General features: G+C 41.8%; 1 long non-coding RNA gene across 1 annotated transcript in view; it reads right to left on the bottom strand.

Moving 5' to 3' along the window:
- Nucleotides 1-12,510: 12,510 nt before the first annotated feature.
- Nucleotides 12,511-18,289, bottom strand: part of LOC128811597 (uncharacterized) — a 69,460-nt gene continuing 63,681 nt past the window's right edge. The window contains exon 3 of the long non-coding RNA XR_008438399.1: nt 12,511-13,695. This is a non-coding gene — a long non-coding RNA (uncharacterized LOC128811597). The remainder of the gene's footprint in view (nt 13,696-18,289) is intronic.

Genomic DNA, 18,289 nt, shown 5'->3' with positions numbered 1-18,289 from the left:
AGTACTTCTGCCTTTAACTCTTCCTCAGGATTCCACAAGTTCATGTCTGGCTCTACAATCAGATTTCCAAAGTCCACACGAGCAACTTCAGGTTTTGAGAAGTTGCTTTCTGCAGGGTTTCAGGGAACCACCCCCTCCCTCTCTCCTCCCCCTCTTTTGCATAGGTCTATGATACATGGCAACATCTCTAAATTTAATGTCACAAGTGAAGTCCAGTGAAGGAAAGACCCATACTATGGCTCTGAAGCAGCTGTTGAGTATGACTACTGCCTAGTTTTATGGCAAACAAGTCCATTAGCATTTAAATTGATTCTTAAATATTTTCGTAGAAATTCACAGCAGTATAAGCCTTACATCCAGGACTGGTAATATTGTGAATTTTATGTCTAATTTCAGGTTTTGTTTTCAGACCAATAGATTGTAATTATAAGGCCATGAAATTTCAGAGAGCTGCTTAAAAATGCACAGATTTGTGTTTCGCCTTAAATTAGTAAAAGAAAAAATGGGAAAAAAGGAAGTAAGCATTATCCCACGTCCCTGTGCAAAACTGTTGCCAAATCCTGATACTCTCAGACATAACTGATACAGTCTTGTTACAGGGCTTAAAAATTAAAAGCCTAGACTGAAGACGCCTTTTAATCTGTGTAAAGGATACAAAATATAAATCCCTAGCACCTGCACAATCCTGTAAACTGAATGTCACAGATGTCTGTCAATGAATACCTATATTCATAGAATCATAGAATCATTAGGGTTGGAAATGACCTCCAAGATCATCGAGTCCAACATTTGCCTGATCACCACCGTATCAATTAAACCACGTTGTTCCGAACTTGGTATAAAATACAGGTGAAAAAGCTTGAATGGCCTCCATCCAGCCTCTGAACACATCCAGTGGGGCTCAGCCATCATGATGCTCTCCATTTGACAGCACCTGCTCAAACAGTGCCTCTGTCTGGGGGGAAACCGAAGATTGCAGGAGGTAAGTCACACTAAAAATATGCTGATATTGATGCTATGTGGACATAAGTAACAGTCTTTGCCTGTTTCAGCAGTGTACTTCAGGCCATTAGTTGCTCTGATAAATGTCTCCACCCATTCTGGAAGCATTAAAAAAATGTTTCATATGGGTACGAAAAGGCAAAACTCAGCTATAAGCCAAACCTGTGTTGCTTTTCAGTGACCTTTGTGATTGGGAGTATGTTTTTGGTACATTTATTTGATCCTGGTAGTTAATGTCACCCCACGTCGTAAATCCTTAAGAGTTTTGTGATTTTGAGAGGTGGGATTTCTCCAGATGTGGTTTCCATGGCTGAGAACTCTGCTGCCACTTAGGTCAGTCATGACTGATATGTAAGAATCTTCAGAGACCAACAAGGACACTTAGCAATATTGCTCCTCTGCTTGAATCTGTATTTAATTAGCTTGAGGAAGATATAAAGGCTGCTTTTTCAGGTGTGAGTTGCTACAAGACCCTGGGGGAAAAGAAAGAAACTGTTTAAGGGAAGGAAGTGCTTGTGCTATTACAGCCACAGAAGGCTGAGTTCACTCAGTCCTGCACTGTTGACAAGTGCCGATAATGTCATACATGAAACACCCCTTCTCAGGCTTCTTCAGGAGCTCTAACGTGGAAACAATTTTAGGTGATGAAGTACCACAATACTGACAAACCCACACCTTCAGTATTGCATTAAAAATAAAACAAATTAAAAATTAAAAAAAAAAAAGGTTGAAAAATATCCTGGTTGAATATTATTGAAGACATCTGGTTTTGGTGTGAAAAAGGCTAAGTCAAGCTCTACATGTTTCTTATCCATGTAACAAGCATTGCTACAGGGAATGTAAGGGTAGAGAGAAATTTCTGTCACCAAATTTTATTTTACTGAGCTAAATCTTCTACACAAAGGGTGTGTTTCTCTTCACCAACAAAAGTTTGACTATGAACTGAATGTCAACACTTCAGCAGAGTGCATTTCACTAAGTGCTAAATTCACTTCCTTGCCAAGGACATGTATCTGTTGATTAAAACATCAGGCTACTTACACTGTGTTTGATAATGTATCACAGGGAACACTGCACAGCCGAGACACGCACATTTCCCCTCCCGTAATTCTTCTACAAAACACACTGAACTCACAGTTAAACACCTCAGAAAGTTATGTGAAGAAACAAGTTAAATCAAGACCTTATAATCAAATCACCTTGATGTGACTTAAACTCAAGGTTACACCCAGGTGTTCCAGGCCATTCAATGCAATCCATGACTCTGAACCTTTGAGAAGGAGCTGATCCAAATGGGCCTGTGAACCTTGCATCTTTGAATATCTATATAGTTTATTATAAAATAATATAAAATTCATTTATTTCCATGAACTTAATCCAAACTCCAGTACAGTCAACAGAAACCTCACCACTGACTTCAAAATCAAACCAATCACATTACCCAAAAAAAAAAGAAAAAAAGCCAAACAAAACAAAACAAATCAAACGCATGATGGATTGTTCTGTCTCCACAGAGCACAAAGTGGCTTCAGTTTTAATGCTCAGACTTCAACTTTAACTCCCAAACCTGTCTGTTTTATGCTTATTGTGGAATGTCATATTTATTAAACCATTTTTCATAGGAGTGCCAGGGCAATAATGTAAAAAAACCACCAAGTTTAGGTTTACGCAAAACTGACACCACAATTCTGGTTTTATGCTCAGGGCTTCATGCAGACTGGTGCAGGGACCAAGAGGACCGTTCCCTCCATGGTTTTAACCAGAGTCAGATTAGGCCCTTCTCTTTGAGAAGTCATTTGTCAAATAGTTCCTAAAATCAGACAGCTGAGGTCTTTCAGTGCTAACTTTTTACTCACCCAGAGATGTTCGACACTGGTTGAACAACGCTTCCTTCTCTCACAGCCCCATGAGAGGGCTGGGAACAATTAAATGTGTCAGAAGGAAAACTTGTGGAGGTGCTTGCACACCCCAAACTAAGATGAAGCAGTCCCCTTCCTAAATGTAGCCAGAATGATTTGACCATAAAAGAGCTGCTACTATCTACCTAAATGATCTTGTTAAAATCTCTTTCTTTCAGTGACTACATCCTTTTATATCTTATATAGCTGGTGAACCAAACACATAAACCTTTTCTCCTGATAGCCCATTAGGTATGCTTTTGAGGTACAACCTCAGTAATTACTTCCTTCCAATGTAATTGTATTTTAATTACACATTTAAGGCCAAATTCTTTCCTCATCTATCCCAACTAAAACTCTCTGAAACCTTATTAATTTTAATTAAGCTGGAGTTGATGCAAAATTTCTAAGTGCTCAATTTTGCATTAAAAGTTTAAAATTCATTTAAACATGGATTTAATTTCCAAAAGCCCTTCAATTGGAAATGCGCTCCTACGTTTAGTCTTTCAGAGCAATAACATGAAATATATGAAACATAAAGTCCTTTTCAACAGATGATATTAGGACATAGCTCACCTTTAAATATTTCCACATTTGCTATCGCTACCTGAGGGATATTTGCTACAGATTCTAACATGACTTTTCTGTTATTAACATCAGTAGCAGTGCTACTTCAAAGGGATGAACTGCAGCTGGAGATAAACTGTCCTTTTCTGAGAGGTGGGACAGAGTTTATGTCATCAGCCAGTGCAGTAGACACAGAAAGACAGCCTGGGAATGAAGCGGGTAAACTGCCAGAAGGGACTTGGGTCACTGAGAGCTCAAAAAGCCAGTTTGAAGGGTTCATGTGAGCAGGGAACTGATACATGGAGTTGGCCATGAAGGAGTGAGAAAACATGGAAGTAAAACTTTTCACTGTCTCACTAAATAAAAAGGACAAGCAGTGACTTGAGAGAATCACTTATTATTTTCAAAATAATACTTGGAACAATTGAACCACCAAGAAAGTTATTTGAAGACTTGACCTGGACAGAATAAGACTGTAGAGGGACTGAGTAATTTTGCTCAAAACTGAAAATAAAAATATGAGGCAAATTGAGCCTTATGTTTCAGATGTAAGATCTCTGACACTACACATATCTTTGAGACATTACGATGCCCCTAATTAAAAGCAAGAGCTGCTTGTGGGATCCAGAGTGCAAGCGAAATTACTGAGAGAAACGGATCCAGCCCCAGAGAGATCAGCCAGCATCACAAAGAGGTCACTGCTGAGCTCTCAGACAAGTATAACACATGTCACTGGGCCTCCAAAGCTCTCAGGTGAGGAGAGGGTAGTGCCCAGCAATGTCCCTGGAATACAGCAAGCTGGATATGCTGCACAGAGTACCACACAGAAGGGTTGCTTGCAAAACCTTTACAGCCCAGAAGGGAGGCTCTGGCAATCACTACAGCCTACTGCACACAGTGGGCACTGCAGGATGTACCTGTGCTGACTCCCAGCATTTCTCTTAGGCAGCCATCCAGTAGCTCCAGCAAGGGTCTGACACTCTTTACACAACATATGCTGAACATGTGGGAGACAGGCTTGTCTGAGCAGAACCATGGAGCATATCCTCTGGCCAAGCATGACTGCCCACAGCAAACACTGTCAGACAGGGAAAACAGTCAACTGGCAGAGAGATAGCCAAGCCAAATCCCTGGGGGGTGGAATGAAACAGCGTGGACAGGTCTGTTTGCTTTCAATAACAGGAATGTGTAGAGCCACCCCAGCTCATTGCCCCAGCTCCACAGAGACCAGCTTCCTCAGAGCAGTTTTCTAGGCTTTTGGGAGCCCTAAGTGCAAAGGGGGTGAGGCTACAGGCTTTGATGTGGAACAAAACAGTAGTGAAAAGTGAATTGAGTCTGAATAATGGAAGAAAAGTCTGCCTAAGAGAAATTCCTGGGAGAGAAGTTAAAAAAAGCAGGAGACAGAGCTGGATGTGAGTAAGACAGAAGACATTACAGTCATGTTGGACATGACATGCTGCATAAAATAGTGTGTGACAACAGGTCAGAAGCTTGGTGTGAGTCTCAGGGCTACATCTGTAATTGCCGATTGTGCACAAAGTCCCATGACACAGAGGAAAGCGGGGTCATATGGATGTCTGTCTGACCCTTCCATACCCTCTCCACTTTCGGTTCAAACACAGAGAGAATGTGACACTCCGAGGCCCAGAGGGTCAGGGCAGTCTCTTACCAGCCTCTGCACCAGCTTCACATGAATCCTCAATGTCAAAATCACTAGGATTGTAATTTCAAAAGCATTATAGACAGAAAAGGGACAAAGGAAGCCTGAAAGATCAGAGACTGAAGTCAGAGAAACCCTTGGAGATGTTTGTTGTGTGTGGTGTCATTTATTGTTATAACCCATGGCATTGGCCAGATGTTACAAACCCTGCAGTGTGAAAGAGCCCCAGCACCTGCTGCCACCCTCATGCCCAGGAGGAGGTTACAAAGGCATTCAGCCTGTAAGCTCTTGAACAGACAGGAGACTCTGCTGGTTGAGACCTCCTATCTGAGATTGTACAGCACCTGCCACACCAGATCACCACAGCCTCAAAAAATCATCTCTTTTCCTCCAGAAGGGGCAGCCAGTTGCAGTCATGCCAGGAGAGAACAGCACCAGATGCTACTGGCAGGGCAAAGCCACAACTGAAAGATCTCCCAAAATGAAACAGCAGAGCTGCAGATGAGTCAGGAAAGAACTGGAGGCCAAAGCAGCGCAGGATGACCCAGGGGCTCTCCTGACTCAGCAGACTGTGAACAATTAAATCGGTATATTTCATCATTGCTTGTTTCATGTAAATGTTTGCTTTTAGTGTGTGTTGTTTGTGCAATGGAGATATAAAGAAAGGTAGGATGCTCTGGCACAAGACAACCGGACCTATCCCTTGTTATACATCTTACCTACTGGCACTGCTGAAAGCTGGTCCGTGGTAGGCACTCCGGCTGAGAAGCGTGGCTACAGCATCATCCACAGCTGTACTGCCTCTGAAAAGAGCTGTTTTCCAATAAGGAGCTTGTTTGATTTTTACAAGCAACGAAGGGCTTTTTGGCTCTTGCTCAGCATGTCTTACCTGACATGCCAGGCATTCCCAGCAGCCATGAGGAGAGTCAGACAGTGAGGAACTGCTCTGTGTACTGAGCTGAACTTGCTTGCTGATTTTTCCAAGTCTTGGCAGACAGGTAAATTTTTTAAAGGTACTTGTTTCTAAATACAACATGTAACTCGTTTTGCTGCAGTCTATCCATCTAGTGTTCTGGGCTTGTGGGTACAAAGTTACCAGTACCAGTTAACGTGACTGAGAATTAAAAAGGAAATACGTGTTTTTCTATCAGAGACGGAATGTTTGAAGTTAAAAGGTTTCAGTTTTGAAGCTCACTGTTCCTTGCCTGCTTAAATAAAGGGAAATGGAGCTAAATGATGCATTTCTGCATAACTGAAAATGTACAAAAACAGGGAGAGAGACAGAAAGAGAGAAAGTTAACTGGAAGCAGTTTCCCAAGCAAGTTACTTGATCTTGGCCAACAGAACCTGCAGTTTCAAGCCATTTAGGCACTCTGGAAAATTTTCTCTGGATATGAAACACATTTACTCAGTGCCCATCAATTCTGTGCTGCAGCCAGCCCTGGAGAAAGAGAGGTCTCTCAGTGGCTGCAGCCAGCACTCTGGGCAGCTTCCAATCCCTCTCTCCTGCCAATAGTAAATAAAAGCATAATGAAATAAGAACAGCTAATGCTAACGCCCTAGAGCTGATGTTGGAACGAGGAGCGTGAGACCGGAGAATTGCAAGCAGCTTCTCCTCTCCACTGCAAAGCACTTGCAGCCCAGACGCATCCCAAGCCAGGCTGATTTTCTGTGGATTCAGTAGCTCTGAGAGGGTTCTCTCTTCCATTAATTCATTCAGCCTTCTCTCAGGCTGCACTACTGATCGATGTTTTCTACACAGGCAGCCACACCAAGGAAGAAGAGAATCAATATTCACTTTGGTCATGGCCTCTCCAGTCCTCAGCCATTCCCATATGTGTCCTTGTGTTAACAACCCCATGTAAGGGATAGGAATGAGATCAGCAGCTGCCAGCAGGGCCCCGTGCCACAGAAATTTCCAAATAATATTTTTTCTCTGTCTCTTAGGGACACATAATGCAGCTGATACTCCTGCCCTTTTATTATACCTTTTTCTGTGCATACAATTCATCTGGCAAATATATATCAAAATAAATGCAAGAAAAAAAATTTAAATTAAAACCTTACAAATGAGCTCAAAAAACCAAATTGATGTGAAAACTGGTTTGATGAAGTTTTGTTCCATGCACATAGTGTATGTAAGTATTTAGTAACATGCAGAAATTGCAGATGTGACTTAAGCCTTCTAAGACTTTATGTTCGTTTTTCCCTCTGCAGAATTGGTCTCTGTGGTAGAAGCATGGCATGAAAGAACTAAGAATTGTGATGACAAGATGGTCAGTATTATTGACATTTTTCCTTCCATATTTTAATTTGACAGAACTAGGTAAATACCTTTCCTAAAAGAATGAACCCAAATTGAATTCAGTTGAGTTACTGAGTGAAAGAATGAATAATGTTCTTAATTTCCCTTAGGAAAGAAAAGTCTCTGCATTACTCGTACATGCCATCAAATTAAAATGGTGTGAAAAAGTACAAGTTATCCAGCAATGAAATGTTGCGGAGTAAATGGGAGGCAAATGTTAAAAATCCTCCTCTGAGCATCCAAGAAGAAAATTCCTTCATGATACATGTAGGTGACATAATCTTGGAACAGCCTTTCCATAGGTGTGGGCCTTCTTTGCATGTTTCCCAGGAGAAATCTGCACATCGTTTGTCAAAATTGCTGTAGATTTATGTCTTTGTTTTCTTAGAAATATGAATCTTTGTCTATTCATTGATTTTCAGTCTAGAATTAAACATTACAATCATGTTGTACATCAGTCCTTATAGGCTTGCCACAGGCTTTCAAGCTCTTTCCTTAAGTTCCTGTTTTCTAGCTGAATTGAAGCATGTCTTCTGCAATTTAAGAAAAAAAAAAAAAAAAAAAAGCAAAAATCAATGCTTGATTTAAACACATCAGGTGTTAGAATACTGTCAGACAGAATCTGATTCCTAGTCTAAGTTGTCTCATGGTTTTCCTCATGTGGTTCATCAGTCCCTGGGCATCTCTGAACTCCCTCTAATCCAATCATGAAATGTGATTGAGAAAATGAAGTTCTTGGTGTCTAGATAGCAATTGACCTATGTAAAATATCCTTGAAAACTTATATTTCCATTGAAAGAAGTTGGAGGATCTATAAATTTTAAAAATTACTTACCTAGTATCTCAAAGTACCCAGACTAGACCCTTCTGAGAATGATGCAAGCAGTTTCACATTCTGCAGTTATAAAGTAATGCGTCAGAAAGGGATATTGTTCCTACCCCAACCTCTCATGAAGCTTGTTTATGCCTTGAAGTACAAGTTTATTTCACTTACTTTTGGAGACAACTTTTATTCCGTGCTGTAAATCAGGGTGGCTTACTGGAAAACACTAGATTAGCGGTCAGTTTTCTAAACCCCAGCACTGACAGTATCTGACATCACTTTCTTCAGCATTATCCTTCAAAAAAACTATTAATTCCAGCCCATAGTTATGTGTAAGCTGAAAACATTACATAAATATATTGTTTCATGGGTACAACAAAGTTACTCTATGTCAAAAGAAGTCAATATTTGCCTAATTTTCATACTGATATCCCAGCCTTACCTGGTGAGTCAAGGATGGGATGTGTCATGCTGGAAGCTGCCTCCACAGGCACTGGGGAGAAGAGACAGAGCTGTGATACAGTTTCAAATGCGCCTTGGTGGAATTGTAATCAGACATCTCTGTGGGGACCTCAACAGCTTCCCTTCTCCTCCTTTGTCTGAAGTCCAGTCACTTTGGGTTTTGATCTTTGTACTGGCATGGTTTCACTGCTGAGTGCGGGATACCTCATTCTCCTCATGTCCTTAGTCCTGATGACATTAGGCATTCTGGTGAGGCCCAGGCCCAGCCTTTGGGAGAGAAACAAAAATTAGAAGTAAAACAGATTTTGAAGTAGGAAGCACTTTTCCCATGTTGAAGAGTCACAACAGTTCTAAAATGAGAAGACATATTTTTAGTGATTAGCTGCAGTTAATCCTAAGAATGCTTTAGGCTTTGTAATAAGTCAAACACAATATCCTCTCCTCCATGGAGAAGTGAGACGTGGGGTTTCAGAGTGGAAGAACAAAAGGATTACAAATGAGGTATTTGCAATAATTCCTCCACAGCGGCTATACACGCTACATAATATTTCCCCCTAAACCAGAAATCTGCCTTGAATAAAAGGAAGAAAATGACATTAGGAGAAAGAAGTCATATCTACAAACTGCATGTAAATCAGAAGTTCATTAGGGGAGTATGCAGAAAAGCTTTTGGAATGCAATTTTGCTAGCAACTAGTTTTCACAAGAGTGAAGAAGGCTTTCAAAAGCATCATTGCTGTAAGTAATTCAAATTACCTACTCTACCTGATACTATCTCTTCCCATAGAGATTGCAAAGCGCTTAAATTTTTACCCACTTTGTTACAGAAATCCCTGAGGAAGATTTCAATCAATTTGCAAGCACTGCTGTGAGAAGAAAAGATACCAGAAGTTTTCAAAATGACCTCCCGCACATCTAGAGTTAAAAGCTTCTTACAAGTATTGTCTCTGTATCATAAAGTTCTTTGTTCAGAAATTTACCACTGGGTCACACAAAAAAAACCCACTCTGGACCAAAAGTTAATCTACAAGAGTTCAGATAAGAAACAATAATTCCTGGTGCTTTGTCCCCTTCTTTTTTCTAGCACTGAAATAGCAAAGATTCTGTGTTCTACTGTTTCCAAGCATGAGTGTACTCTGATTATTCAGAATATTACTTTAATTTTAAAAGGAAAAGGTGTGGGCTTATAGATGAGATTGCTGACAATGTTTGAAGTGTCAGGTGATCTCTGCCGAGCTGGTGGCCATAGGTGGCTCATCTGTCATTCAGAGGCATGTACCCTCTCCTGGGACATCTCCTATTTTGTAGCAGTCCAAAGCTTTGCTTTTATTTAGGCTAACCTCCCTCTGGCACCCACAGGGGTGTGTTATAGCACAGGTCATTAGGGAAGGTATCACTCGGTTTCTGTCCCTCCCCATAGCAAGCAAGACCCACACTTTGCAGTGTGGACATGTACTCTGTACCGACACAAAAGTGCTGGGACATCTTATCCCTCTCACAGCCCAGAGGGGGATTTAGGAGTGTGGCTGTGTTTTATTCTGGCTTGCCACGGAACCTCACCAGACTCGGTGGCTTGCAGAGTTTTCCCGCAAGGCAGCTCCTCAGGGGAGCTGAAAGGGTGTTGGATTGGGGCAGGTGAGAGCTGGCCCAGCTTCAATCAAAACCATTTCTAGCAAGGGTTTTGTACTGACATACAAGGGGCTCACTATGTCCTGCTTTGTGTGCTGAAGTTTGAGCAACTCCAAACTAAAAAAAAAAAATTAAAAAGAAGATGCAGAGGAGGAAGACTGTGTGGAATAAAAAGGCCCAAAGAATGAAACTTCCCATAAGTGCTACTGCCTGCTGTGCTTTGAAACCCACAGGTGAAAATCTAGGATTCTTTGAACCAGGAGAGCTTTGCCTTCAGCTTTGGTGTACCTAGGCTTCCAGGTATGGTCACTGCTTTGCTGTCTTTACAGGTCCTGCAGCTTGACATGCTTGCAAATTTCCTGCAGGTCACAACAGCTGCATGAGGAACACATGCCATCCTGAACAGAGCAGGAGAGAAGGGGCAGCAGGGAAGTTGCCAGAAAATGGTCTAGTGGAAGGTGTCCCACCCATGGAACCAGATGATGTCCCTGGGTGTTGGAATCAGTTAATCTTTAAGGTCTTTCCCAACCCAAGCCATTCTACCATTCTATAAAAAGACACCATTGTGGTCAAGTGGGCAAATGCTGTATTATTGTGTCTGGCTGCTTCCTGTCCTAGCTGCACTTTGCTGCCTGTAAATCCAAGCTCAGTATGCAACTGACCAGCGGCAGACCAGCAGAAAAGGTGACATGATCGGGGTCTCCTGGTGGCTGACAGACATCTGAGAGAGCAACTTGCTCACCAGCTTCTCTGGGACTGGCACACAACGCAGTCTCTCAACCCAAAACATGGCCTTTAGAAAGACTTGGGGCTTCTGAAAATGGCTCTGTTGTGTCAATAACTGAGGGAATCACAGAGCTAGAGGGACAAATACACAAATGCCTTAAGATACAGCATCCATTAAAAAAAAAAAAAAAAGCAAAACAGTTTTAGTGTTCTTCCAGCATTGCCTCCTGCATTTACTCCAGCACACTATATTTGGTATGGCTGTTTCTGTAGGAGAGCTACTCTCTGACAAGTCCTCATGTAGAAGCAGCAAACCTCCAAGGAGTTTAAGGCAGCTTTTATTTAGACCCACGCTTTGTTATGATACCAAGTTTAGCCTCAGTCATGCTGCTTACTGATATTCCAGTGTCTATGGCTGCTCACAAGCTAAAGGTCCACATTTCTTGGGTTTCATTGATTTCACAGCATTTTTGCCCATGCAAAACTCTGCTCCTTTAATCCAAATGTTTGACTGCAGCTCAGATGTCTGGCGATGGAGAGAGGGTGGTGGCAAAGACAGCATGCAATGTACACTGATGGGGACAGGAGCATTGTATAGCTGTCAGCACAAAGAAAGGGAGGCTCATCTTGCAGCAGCAATATTTGGGACAGAAGGCTAGAAGATCAATTTAACTCCTTTGATGTGTCATATCTTGCTAGTAAAGGTTTAAATGCTATTTCTGTCTGCCACATTGATTTTCATTATCATGGATCCTCTTCCTGAGGTAAAGAATTTCTCTCAGAGAAGTTTCTTAAACTTGTTTCGCTTGCGGTGATGTTATGTTTTAAATTACAATACAAATATCTGCATGCATATATGCACCAGCTCTTATTATTCATAAGAAATCTGTGTATGGCACTGTGTAATTTTAGTATTCCATGAGAGCAGCATTTAAATTATGTTTTTTCTTTAAAAAAAAAAAAAAAAAAAAGAAAAGAAAAAATAAAACAAATCATAACTCATCCAGCTTGCAAGTACAACACCCTGTCGTGTTACCCCTCTTCCATTAATCTGGAGACTGGGAGGCATTAAGTGACACAAGACCTTTGAATCTGCCCCCTCAGAAACTCTGACAGCTCAGAACATTGTACATTCTCCGTTATTGTTCCAAAATATAGGCTTGCACACTCCAAAACTATTTAAGAAATACTGATTTAATCATATACTCCCCCACATTTTTGCAACTGCCATCACTACTGTGAGTGTTAATATGCTGAGTGGGGCAATTGTGGTGTTTTGCTGCTCTAAAGAAAATTTTTTTCCTCATAAATTCCAGAAATGGGTTTTTTCTGCTGTTTTAGCTACTTCATGTAACAAATAATCTTTGCAATTGGAGAATTTGGCTCATCATGCAGATTTGTGTTCTTTATAAGTGGAAAATAATAGCAGACAGTGTTCCTCTTGTGTCACTGCTTTTATTCCAGTCAAGGTTGATAAAACATGTCTTGGAGAGAAATGTACAAATCAGCCTGCATGGGAAACCTGATGATGATGATGATGATGATGATGATGAGTGCAAGTTTGGGGATGACATTCTGGTATAGTGCAGTTCATTCCCTGTGGCACTTGGAATTTGTCTGGTGAGGCTTGATAGGAGACCAATGAAAGTCCTTAAGGCTGAGATGAAAACCACGCATGGTGTTACTGCTGGAAGAGGTGTTTGGAGGAGCCTGAGTGTTCCCAGAATAGTACAGTTCCTCTAACATAGCTGCAAGCAACACATCAAGCTCCAAACAGATTCTTTTTTTAGGCTTGGATCTAAGGAAGTGGAGGGGGGGGCGACGAACAGTAGAAGGCTGACACTGACAAGCAGACATTCATTTGAAGGAAAGTAATACATCTATTAAACTCTTAAAGACTAACAGCATAAAGCTTTGGCAATCCCATCACTTTCCCCAGATATAATCATGTTAGGATTGTGGTGTTCTTAAAAAAAAAAGGAAAGACTACAACATAGCATTTTGCAGCATTATAGTAATAATAAATACAACGCAATCTGGAAATAAATGAAATAAGGGCACTTTTCTTGCCTTTTTGTCTGGGCTGAGTTGTTGCAGTTGCTCCTGCATAATCATATACATCAGCCATGTGGTAGCACGTGGAGGCCCTGTCAGTGTAAAAAAGTCACTGGATTTTGCAATAATTGCACTGTAACTTTATGAAATGTCCTGTACCGTTAGCATCCCACAGCATACTTATTATTTTGTATGGTCACATGATTTAATGCTCCTGGGCTGCATTTTTTAAGGGATTATTTGGGTGTTTATGTTTTTCACTGCTCCTTGAAGAGCTCACTTTCCTGAGCAGTCTGGTTAATGCAGTTCAGCATGTCTCAGCTCCTCCATGGAAAGAAAAGAAAGATCTTGTGGTTAGACCCAGACATTTAGTTTTCTTAGGCACCAGGTCCTTACTCTCTCGACAGCTTGGTTCTCTGGCTTACAGCTGTGGGTTTCCCTGCTGTCTTGGTCGTGTGCAGAAAATACAATCCAATTACTTCTTCCATGTGGAGAAGATGCAGAGAGTCAGCAGTGATAGATAGAGCCCTGCAGGGCAGAAAGACCCATCCTCTGCAAAATAATGAACCCTGTAGCAAAGGAAAAGAAAAAGAAAAAAAGAGGTTGGAAAAACACAGCTTACAACTAAAGATCCCATGGCCCTGAGTGAACTGAAGTTGAAAGTTCATGTAGTTTTGAATCATTGCTCGAGGCTCTCTTTAGAGTCAAAGGGATCTCAGTTCATACGCTGGTTACACATTTAATCCTGCTTTAGCGGCTGCAATCAAGTCAAAAGTTTTTACTGTTTGGGAGGGTTTTGAGTGAAAGCTGATACCGCGTGTGGCGAGGGAGAGCTTTCTTCAATTCCACAGACCTGAAATAATCAGTACCACGGTGTGAGCTCCACTTCATTCACATGCAGTGTAGGCCGAAACTTCTTTCCTAGTCCTGGATATTCTTCACAGAGATGCAAGCCTGAACATTTCTGAACCAAACACTGGTATTATCAATCACAGCAGCACCTGAACAAGTGATCTGATTTTAAAAGTGATGAAATGGAAACTGTTGGTGCTTTTTCACCTCTGAACATCAGACAGTATGTTCACAGCTTTCTCTGGATGGAGGCATTTGGTATTAGCCACTGTTTTGCAATTTTCCCTCTCTTCCAATGTGTTACGAATGTAGGTGCAAAAACCTGGGCACCACTATTGTTTGCAATAAGAAGCAGTAAATATCCACTCATCACTGCTTCACCAGGATCACATTAATTATAAATACAGGTAATGGGCTGTCTTTGAGGTCATTGGATTCATTATTAGGATTTCTTTGCCTACTGTGGAAATCAGTATATTTGGGGATGTTCTTAATGGAAGCAGTTCCATTTGGATATGTATAAAATTGTTGATCTTGCAAAAAAATGTCTGACTATATAATTTTGAACTTTTCCCTCCTCCCCCAAATCAAATTTTGCCAGTTATATTTGTGGGGGAAAAAAAAAAAATCATCCATTGTGTGGCAGAACACAGCCTGGAAAACCTTCCCAATGCTCTTTTCCCTTCACTTTCTCTGCTTACCCAGAAGCCTGAATAGATACTATAAATTCAAGGACCCTCTCCTTATTGCATGTGCAATTCACAAGCGGCAGCACACACTGTGCCCTCAGCAAATCCCAGGCTGGGTGACAGCAGCCTGACCCTCACAGAGGAGCATCTGCATGTGCACATGGTTCCAGAGAAATCAGAAGGTGGCAGAAGAATAAGACTCTAGCCACCTCTTCCCAGGTGACCTGCACATCAATTTTTTTTTTCTTTTTTTTTTTTTTTTTTTCTTTTTTTTTTTTTTTCTGGAGAAGCTGGTCAATACATTTGAAACACACACAGGGATATTTTTCAGCCAGTTTAAGCCATGGAGGCAAAGTTTTGTGGGCTACAGAATAAGTGAGAGGAATTTTAAAAACCTTTACCCTCTTTTTGTAGTCTGACGCCTAATGATGGTGAGTTTGTTAATCTTTCCATACGGCTAATAAGCATAAGCTTATTAGGCATAAGCATCTGTTTCCATCCATGATGGAGCAACTGAATTGCCTCCAAGACTGTTGGCGTTCTGCTCTTAAAAGTCATTGGCAGCAGCTGAGCAGAATCAAACTATGGTGTGGGGTTTGTGGAAAGAGCAACCTGCCACACATACATCTTTGCCCAGACAAGTTGCATTGCATAGAACTCATTTCTCCAGGAATTCAGACTCTAAAAATATTTTATTTTTTGCCCTCTTTATTCTATGCATTTCACTCAGCTGTGCTTCAATCACTCTCTGCCAGCCTTTCTTGCTCTTGTGAGGCTGGAGAAGTCATAAATATGGCAGGTCCCTTTGAGTGTTAATGCTGGATGCTGTCCATGACTGCTGAGCTGCAATATGTGAGCCAGCGATACCACAAAGAGAGAGTTTATATTCCTTCTCTATTACATATTTTTAGTGTGTAAATCCACAGAGCAGAAGAAATTTATAGCAAAAAGAGTGGTCATGGGGAAAGTAATCTCCATATAAAGCAGTGCCAGATACCTCTCTGTCTGGGACTCCTTCTATTGGGAAGTTTCCCACCAGGCTGAGTGAAACCTTCAGCCACTGCTGTTCTTTTTTTGTGCCTCAGTTTTGTGCCTCAGTGACAGGGGGTCACTGACATTGTTTATCCATTATTCATTTAGCAATGCCTCTGGGAAGCAACTTAATGTCATGTATTTTTCACTTACATGAATTGCAATAAACTGGCTTCTTCTTCAAGCTTGCCTGCGCTGGGAAAATTTTCTAAGTTCTTTTACAGCCAGCATAGCTTAAACTGTTTGGAGGCTGCAGCAAGGGCCTGGTACTAGACAGCAGGAGGTGAGTGATTGTTTTTTACCAATGTGGCTTCAGACTGTAGCACTAGCTACACTTACTCAAACATGAACTATTAAGACTACATAAACCATAAATTGGCTTTGTTGAAATACACAGTATCTGTCTCCCTTGGACTAAAAATTCCACAAACTGCTCATTCTCCCTTGAAAGGCCTGGCTTTCAGTAGAAGATTTGAGTTTTTCTTGCTTTGCTTTCCTAGCCTTCTTTAAAGCAGGGTATTTTAAGTCAATATATCACTAACAAGCCCAGATGAGATTTCAGTGCAGCCTTTACTGTCAGAATCAAAATTACTTGAAGTACTGAATTTTGAGGCAGTGATATGTGTGCCATCAAGAGGAGGTAGATTCTGATCTGGCTGGATTAAATGCTCCCGGCTAAATCCCATCACGTGCGGGCCTCTGCGCAACCAACACATTTGTGCACTAATACAACTGAGGGGCTGGAAAGAGAAAAAAAATCTCTCTGGGTCTAATAGGAAGGATGGGAATAAATCATAGCTGAAAACATGGAGTGGAAAAGTTTGGTGGATACCAAAGAGATGGAGATGGTAGATCCTTTGTTGAAGGCAGCTGAGGAGAAAGAGGAGGTGCTACAGAGAAGGGAACACTCATGGCTGTCCTCAAGACCTCCTGGTCTTGACGTGAACAATATATGGGTCATTAGATGTGGTGGATTAAAAACAATCCTGTAGTTGCAAAGATGCATTTTTTGAAGAAGTAGAATTTGCTGAATTTCAGCTGGAGTCTGATGCACATACTTCACTCCTTTAGACAGTCTCCAAAAATAGGAGAAGCAAGGTGGCTTGTTACAACATGAGTCTAAATCCTCATGTGAAAACACTTCCCCTTGGCATGGGAGGCATTTCTACCTCAGGATAAAGCATGGCCAGGTTAGGGTAGCAGAGGCCACGCTCATGGAGCCACGATCAGTCAGAAGTGCTCAGCCTGTCCTAAAAACAGCAGAAGACCCTGCTTTTCCCACAGCTGCTGTATCCCCTCCATACTGGGCTTCTGGCATGAGGAGGCAGGGTTGTGCTTTGCACGTGCCAGGAATGAGGACACAGGGAAGAGAAGATGGCAGGAAAAAGTAGTTGTATCTCAGCCCTTACCAAGCCATTTTCCTCCTGAGAATTGATCCAGGGCTCCCTGTGAAATCAGAAAGCATGTAGTCATCCAAAGAGACACTAGGACCATCAAAAAGGGGGGACAGAGCCTCTTCTGAAGCAGAAATTGTCTGTATTTCCCTTTGGTGCTCCCATACCTTCTCAGATGGGCTATGCTGTCATCTCAGGCTACCGCTGGAGTGGGTTTGGCTTCCGGGGTTCCCACAGCTTTGGAGATCAGTAAAAGGCAACTTGAACTGTTCACTGACCTCTGCAAAGGGGCTGGTTGGTCACTTTTCCCTTCCCTTTTTCTTTCCAGGGCCAGGCAAAAAGGAGATTCAGTAGTCTGTTGGCAAGGGTGCAAACCCAGGTTTAAATTAGCTCTTGAGGGCCTCTGTCTGCACTGAGAAGGACCAGCTTGTTCACATCTCCATGTCCTTTACCTGACCAGGAGAATGCCTGATTCCCAAGCTGGAATTTCTGCCTGGCCAAGTGTCCCAACACAGGACTGTGACCTGTCTGCTGTGGAACACATCTGGAAGGAAGTGCCTCTCTCTCTTCTCCGCTCCCCTGTCCCACAGCCAAAGCAGCTTTACACCTCAGGGTCAAAGCGTAGTGCTCAAAGTTAGAGTGCCATGCACAGGTCTCCCTTGAGCTCTGCACTGAGTGCAAAGACACCTGAGGGCACACAGCACCTTTCCATCATCCCAGAATTAGTTTCTCTGCAAAAAATTTTGTACTTGCAGACACTTAAGGGTATAATGTCCCTCCTTCTTCTTGCCTAAGATTTTCACATAAAATTCAAATGAAGATGGTTTTGGTGGGATACCCAGTAAAAAAAAGCATGTTGAATGGTGAGACAACAAATCCTTTCTGTCTCTGAGAAATGACTGTATGTGGTCCTTAGTGGTAGACTGCCCAGATTGCCTGCTATCTAATGAACCCTTATCTTGCCTCTACCAAACATTTGACTATAATCAAGGCTTTACACATTTGCTTTAGTCTATTCTTACTTCAGCTGACAGGGTGGTGAGAACTGCCTTACTAGTTCTCTTGAGGCACTCCTGGTGGCTCTCCAGGTTGCTAAATCATCATCCATGCAGATCCTCTCTGAAATGGTGGCTTAAACACAACTTCCATGCCCTCCCTCAGTTGGATTACAGGATGGAGGGGCAAGGAGTTACTCT

Source organism: Vidua macroura, chromosome 1, assembly GCF_024509145.1.
Source record: "Vidua macroura isolate BioBank_ID:100142 chromosome 1, ASM2450914v1, whole genome shotgun sequence".
NCBI lineage: Eukaryota > Metazoa > Chordata > Aves > Passeriformes > Viduidae > Vidua > Vidua macroura.
The sequence above is the reverse complement of the archived record's forward strand: the minus strand, read 5'-3'. Positions and strand labels throughout refer to the sequence as shown.